This window comes from Falco naumanni, chromosome 3 (genome assembly GCF_017639655.2).
Source record: "Falco naumanni isolate bFalNau1 chromosome 3, bFalNau1.pat, whole genome shotgun sequence".
NCBI lineage: Eukaryota > Metazoa > Chordata > Aves > Falconiformes > Falconidae > Falco > Falco naumanni.
Genome location: NC_054056.1, coordinates 6,510,291 through 6,517,405, shown reverse-complemented (window position 1 = coordinate 6,517,405; position 7,115 = coordinate 6,510,291). Strand labels below are relative to the sequence as shown.

Genomic DNA, 7,115 nt, shown 5'->3' with positions numbered 1-7,115 from the left:
GAGCTCATCTTTCCGTTTCGCATCCACTCCGAGGAAGTATCACGAGGGTGTCAAGTGCTTCACATGCAATCTTGCCAACTCTGGGAAGCAGCCGCTTCCTTTCCAACTTTACATACTGCTCCTTGGTAAAGGTAAACATGGAAAGCATCTGTTAGGAGGAGATAACCCAATGACTAAGGTATTTCATAACGTAAAAGGTGAAAGAAAAACAGCCCTCTGCGATTGATGGCATTGCTTCAGCCCAATACACGTTCTGGGACGGCATTCTGAGGTGTCACAAATGCAGCGCTGGTAAGAGCTGCTGGCTAGCAAGCTGGGCAGAGTTCCACGGCACCGGAAAAATCACGCTAGTCAGGCTTTTAAAGAGCATTATGAATTAGCACAAATACTACCATTCGCCTTCCTAAATTTAGCTTGTAGAGAAAAAGCATGTGCACTCAAAATACCGACATGCAAAACGAGACACGTCAAAAAAGTGCAGGAAGCCTTTTGAGAAAGCATGATTTCTTTGAACAATATGGTTTATTCTGTAATCTCAGGATGAAGGTCATCAGCCAGCATGACAGAGGAGCACACTGAGAACATAGTGATCCAAGAACCAACAACAGGGAATACTTATACTGATATAAGTAGTTTGTACTAGCAAGCCTAGAAGCGACCAGGCTTATCTGATACCTATTTAAATCTGTGTTTAGGATTAAGTATCCCTTCCCCAGTCGAGGACAGATGAGATGGATAGCGGCAGCTCTGGTTTAGGCTTAAACTTCCAGGACATGTGCCACAGCAGCTGCAATAACCGCCCCAGGAAGAAAAGGAACAGTCCGGTGATTCTTAAAATAGAATTTTGGAAGCCTGAGTTCAGAGTACAGGCTTGCTGTACTGGGAAGGGTTCCTGCGGGTTGTTGGTGATGCAGTAAACTGGTGATGCACTGAGGACTCTGGATTTCAAGCAAAAACATCACCAAAAACTGGAAGACGCCCACACTCCGTGCGTGCAGGGATCCACCAGAGCTTCGGAGGGGACTCGGCCGCTCAGCTGCTGTCGCCAGCCTGATGCCGATCCCTGGAAGGCGATGGAGGCTGCTGCAGGAACTTCTCCCGCTACCTAAAGGCAATTAACACCCACCAGATTGGGATAAACCAGGCTCCAGCCTCCCAGCTCGCTAGCAGGCGGCTGGGGCCGCGTTCGGCCGCTGCCCGCCGTTTGTTGGCTTCCAGGCACCGATTCTGCGTTTCCTGGTACCACCGTGTGGCGAAGGGATGGAATAGGCTGTTAATCAGAGAGGCGTTAATGAGATAACAGCACTCCCCACATCCCGCAGTCCGCCGGGCAGTGGCCAGGAGGCACCGCGAGGTTGCCAAATCCAGCCTTCCCCTGCCAACGCGCCCCAGGGCCAGCTTGCTTTCGACACCACGGGTGGTGGTTTTTTTACAAAAGAAATTAATTCAGTATCAATGGAATTTTCCTCCCTTGATTTCTGCAGGGCTTGCCTGATTTGATGATGGTGCAGCGGGGAAACCTGGGCATCTCGACTCAGGCTGTGGTCCAACAAAACCTACTCACCAAACACCCACAACACAGTCAGAACCTCTGGTGTTATCTCCCGTAAAAAGGAAATTGTGAGAAAACCTAATTTAATTGCCAAAGTTTACAGTCAGCCCTCGGGCTAGACTCAGAACACCTAACACATGTACATTCAATTCTTACGTGGAGATAACACTTATTTCCATCAACAATAAGCACAGAGATACCACTTTATTAGAATAAAGACAAACAAAACCTTCTGTCTGGGCAATTCTAAAACAGTAATCGAGTGTAATGAGATTAATAGTAATCTAATAGCAACTCCTCTCTTGCCCCACAATTGCCCTACACACTCACCTCTGCACCAACACAGCAGTCGACACGCTTGAGAGCAGGGGAGAGCTGCTGCCCGGAGGGGTATTTGTTAAAAATCCAGAAGTCAGTGGGATAATTGGAGCAAGATAAAATGAAATCCACTATCAAATCTATTCAGAAGGGGAAACCTAGAAAGTCTGGGGTTTAAGTAGCAAAATGCAAAGTCTTGTAGGACCTGCAGGTGCTTTGGGAGGTGGAGCGGGGGGGGGTGTTGCACACCTTGGTCATTTGCAGCCACCATAGGGCCATTCCTCCTAAGTTCTCTTAGTGCTTTCTCCAAGCTGGTTTTATGCACTAAAGGCAATGAAATGTTCTTCTTCGGAGGCTTTAATGCATTTTCATAGACCTTGGAAGCTTTCCCTGATGTTTTCTGTTGCTGTTGCTTCTGCCACACTATAGATTTTCTGGCACCCTAAAACCACCCTACACAAGATGGTTAAAACCCAAAAAGATTGTCAAAATAGTTTTAAAAAAAAAAAAAAAGCCCAGCCTTTCACATCGGAAGTCTTCCTAATGCCAGCTTACTAAAGATCTTTATTAGTCGGTATCTTGCTCTCATTACCCTCAATCAAATTTTACTCAGAATCAGCTCCCCCTGTGCCATCTCCTTCCCATCCCTTGCAAATGAGGATGGGCTCGCATTGTAAATTGTGAGTTTAACTATAGCTCCATTTCATCTCTACGAACTGCAGGATAAGGACCCATTTCTCAGGAATTATAGTCAGCAGTATTAGTCCCTGGGTATGGTATTACCATATCTGGGATGATTTAGGGACAATGAAATCCCTGGGCCATCAAGCCGGGTGATTCTTCTGACACAAATGATCCTGCAGCTCAATATTCACTGCTCACGCTCCCTGCAATTTGGTCCGTTTTCCTTCCTTGTTCCTTTTCATATCCACCCATGGCAGGACTCGGCTGACGGGAGGAGTACACTGTCACTTTTTCCAAATACAATTGAGCTCAGTGAATGCAAGATGAAAACTGCTGCAGGAGGAAATTACCCTGAAACTCAAAACTGTTAATCCAAGGGCATTGCACTGGGAGAAGCAGGGACAGGAATTTGTCGCTCTTGGGGAGTCCTCCCAACGCGATCTAGTTCACTTGTTCCCATGGGGTTTTAGCCCAACCTGTTTCCCCCCGAAAGAAAAAACACGGCTGGGGCAAAGGTGGGTCTGTAGGATCACGGTGAGTGACCCGCTGGCCTGCAACTAGCTCACAGTGACTCCTACTCAGTTTTCATCAGCACACCGTACACTGCCTTTGCGGGGTCCGCGGACTTTGCTCCATCATTTCTCAGTAATCCAACTGTCCTTAAGCCCCCAGCAAAAATCTGAAGTATCAGGAAAAGACGACTCATCCACAGGCTCCGCTGGAAACCCGCCAAAGGTTTCAGCGTTGTTAAGAGCTCGGCCATTCTTTGCCATCTTACCTATTAAGAGGCAAATAAATGATAACAGCAGTTTAGGTCCATTTCCCAGATAATCTGTGCTGAAATTAATAAACTGAGAAACAATTTAGTGGCATAGCCAGTGATTTTTCACGGATTTAAACCACATACCGCTACACAACTGCTTCAGAAAGGCAAATGAGTAGTTTCAGCATTCCTTATCAGGCCTTGAAATCATCAGCGGTGACTTTCTGGATCCTGGATGCGGCTGCTCCCCATTGCACACAAGCAGCTGCAACTCCAAGCAACAGATTCCCTCGGCATATTGCATCAGGCTTCTCGTTTATTGTACATCCCTTGTGCAAGTCAGGCTTTTCGGTAAGAGGCTGGATAAAATGAAGGTGGGGAAGGTATCAGACAGCAGAACAAGAAAAATTATGTAAATTGACAGTGAATGTTCAGAACTGGGGTAATTAGCAGCAAGACAAAAAGCTTTCATATGTTATTTTAAGTACAGGACACATCCAATGTACCCAGCACAGCAGCGTGCCTAGCACAGCTTTCAAGGCGTACAGTAACCATCTAAAACGAAGTGACTGAGCTGTCCAAATGTCACCAGGACCCCAGCTTACCCTTCCAGACTGTCACTGCTGGTCCTCAAGATATTGGCGTTTTGAGGTATTGAGAGCGGCCCTGAGGAGGACTTGGGGGAGCTGGTGGATGAGAAGCTCAGCCTGGCCCGGCAGCGTGGGCTGGCAGCCCAGCAAGCCACCCGTGCCCTGGGCTGCATCCCCAGCGGCGTGGCCGGCAGCTGGAGGGAGGGGATTCTGCCCCTCTGCCCCGCTCTGGTGAGACCCCCCTGCAGCGCTGGGTCCAGCTCTGGGCCCCAGCATAAGGACACGGAGCCGCTGGAGCGGGGCCAGAGGCCACGAGGATGCTCAGAGGGCTGGAGCATCGCTCCTGTGCGGGCGGGCTGGCAGTGGGGCTGTCCAGCCTGGGGCGGGGAAACCTCCGGGGAGACCTTTGAGCAGCTTCCAGTACCTAAAGCAGCCGACAAGAAAGCTGGAGAGGGGCTTTTTACAAGTGCCTGTAGCGACAGGATGAGGGGGGGGTGGCTTTACACTGAAAGAGGGTAGATTTAGACGAGATACTAGGGATAAATTCTTCCCTGTGAGGGTGCTGAGGCGCTGGCACAGGCTGCCCAGAGCAGCTGTGGGTGCCCCGTCCCTGGCAGTGCCCAAGGCCAGGCTGGACGGGGCTGGGAGCACCTTGGGCTGGTGGGGGGTGTCCCTGCCCAGGGCAGGGGGCTGCAACTGGGTGGGCTTGAAGGTCCCTTCCAACCCAAACCCTTCTGTGATTCTTTGGTGTAGAGAAACCAGAGGATCATGTCTTCCACAACAGAGACACATTCCTAGACACTGGAACTTGAACAAAGCCCTGGAATGCAACCGAGCTCTGAGGGCACTGCTCGTCCCTACACCTAGCGCTCGTATTTTCACCTGTCGTGCAATCCATGGTCTTTCCCAATCATCAGCTGCAAGCAGGAACTGTTGTTGTGCATGCCCAGTTTTTTTTAACGCTCAAATCCTCAGCTTCATTTAAAATAGCATGCTCTCTGTCTTTTAAGCTGGAAAATAATTGCACATCACTGCACAGCACCAGTACCTTTCAACAGGAGACCACCGGGTAGTTTTTCATGTTAGCTTTGCTTCCGTCAAACACCAGTGGTCTCTGGTTTTTGTAAACTCAAACAAATAGGGCAAAACACGTACCAACGCAAAGGCCACCTGACAGGCCAGCTTTTTAAATGCACCCCGCAGCATCAATCACATTCCCAGGCAGATACACAGAGACAATTTTCTGTGTAAAATGATTACAGTTTAACAGAAAAACTTATTTTTAGCTTAAGGCGTTCTGGCAGCTGGAGATGCAGATTTGCGGCACTTCTAACCACTAAACATGCATGGATTGCAGCACAGGGTTGCCTGCTCTTTAGCTTTTAATTTACAGAACTAATTAGTTGGATTTACTGTCTTTAGCATCCCTACCATCTATTTGCTTAAGGAGAAATAGATGAGCCCTGCATGTCAAGTCAAGCCCAACAGCCCAATAACTCCAGCACAAGGGCACGTCTGGATGGGAAACACCTTCGATGTAGCAAGAGCTTCAAACCTTGCAGCACCGAATATACGCGTTGCTTTATGGAGAGAGGGGCAGAACCCTCACTGAGCCACAGTACGGATCGTCCGGGGGGTACAACCTCTCTAGCAACCTAAACAGGTACAGAGGAGCGAGGACGTGCCGATCAGCAAGTAGATTCTAGACCAGGATAAAGGAAAATACAGGAGATCAGTAGTAAAAATTAAAGCGTCAATACTTTCCGAAGCGTGTTATGGTACCGGCGTGAAGCAACACGTGTGGCAAAGACATTAAGGCAGTCAATTCAGTACATCCAAGATGCGACGAGGTTTGGAAGTTCACTGGTTAGCAGGAAGATAGCACAACTGAGTAACTACAGAGAAACTTACGTGGCAGCTGCCACATAAAATAATCATTTTCCTGCTCGGCTGGAAAAAATGTCCTGTACAGCAACACATGGGACAGCAACACACGGTTTAGGCTTCCAGGTATTGAAAAGATTAAGTAATAGTTAAGCACCAAGTTCTTCAACAAAAAGCAACCCTGCAATTAGCCTTTATTAGCAGTACTTTATTTAATGACTAGGGAATGAAGAAACCTTCCAACCACAAAGATGTTCACGGAGAACAGCAAGCGCATTCCTGTTGGCAACCCGCTCAAACCCCAATGCGCCGGGAACTGCTCACTCCCTTTGCAGAAGCCTGACAACGTGAGGCTCCACAAAAGCAAGGAAGGCTATTTCAAAACCTCCGATTTTAAAACATTTAATTATTATTTTCATGCAATGGTAATTATGTTACTATTGGGTGAAATCTCAATTTCGCCGCCCACAGAGCGCTTACAGCGTCACCCAGGTTGTGACCCAGCCTCGGCGCATTCCGCAGCCTCCAGGCTCACCTGGCTCAGGCACCGGGAGCTCAGAGCTGCCACCAGCCCTCCCCTGCTCCTCCTCCTCCTCCTCCTCACCAACCTCTTCCACAGGACACGGCGGAGCAATCCAAAGTCCCGGGACCCCGACAGCCTAAATCCTTGACTCACCCTTCTGCTTTGCCTCAACATCTCACCCCCACGCACGACACCTCCGGGCTTCTGGCAAGCCACATCCCTTGGAGAAAGCCCTGGATGGTCACCGGCCTCTTCTCCCTGTTCCCGCTGCTGGGAAGCCGCATCCCACCGCTCCGTCGCTCCAGCAGGCCGCCCGTGTTTTTGTTGGCTCTTTCTAAGCTGCTGCTTCTGGGTGGGGTAAAAAAAAAATTATTTAATGTTATTTTTCTTACACTTGCTAGGGCAAACGCAGGACCTACCAGCCACAGTAACGCACTGATGGGGAAGTAGTTCATACGAGTGCGTTTCAAACTGGCCGCTTCCCAGTATGCCCAGCCATTCCGGAATACTGCCAGCACTCCAGCCACCAGTCATGATGTGAAACTGCCCCGCTCGTTTTTGTTGGATTCCCTCCGAAAACAGCACAGGTTAGGAACAGACACAGAAACCCTGGGGAAGGCCAAGCAGAGATGGAAAAAATATCCCATCTGAAAAAGTTGCTGAAGGAGACATTTACACATCAGGGTTTTTGGTTTGGCTCCGCTCTGTAGCGTAAGGAGCAGTGATAAAAATGGCGCATTTTAACTCAACAAATCTTTCCTGCAGTCACTACCACAAGTGAAGTCTGTATTTGATTAGCAG

The 7,115-nt window shown here is 48.9% G+C and overlaps 1 long non-coding RNA gene across 2 annotated transcripts; it reads right to left on the bottom strand.

Moving 5' to 3' along the window:
• Positions 1-1,590: 1,590 nt before the first annotated feature.
• Positions 1,591-4,439, bottom strand: LOC121085817. 2 transcript variants are annotated; one of them, XR_005827200.1, is made up of 3 exons: positions 3,923-4,439; positions 3,462-3,676; positions 1,591-3,332 (listed from the first exon to the last, which is right to left on the bottom strand). It is a non-coding gene; the product is annotated as an uncharacterized LOC121085817 (long non-coding RNA). The 2 variants fall into 2 exon arrangements; XR_005827199.1 differs by having other exon boundaries at positions 3,462-4,439.
• Positions 4,440-7,115: the final 2,676 nt, after the last annotated feature.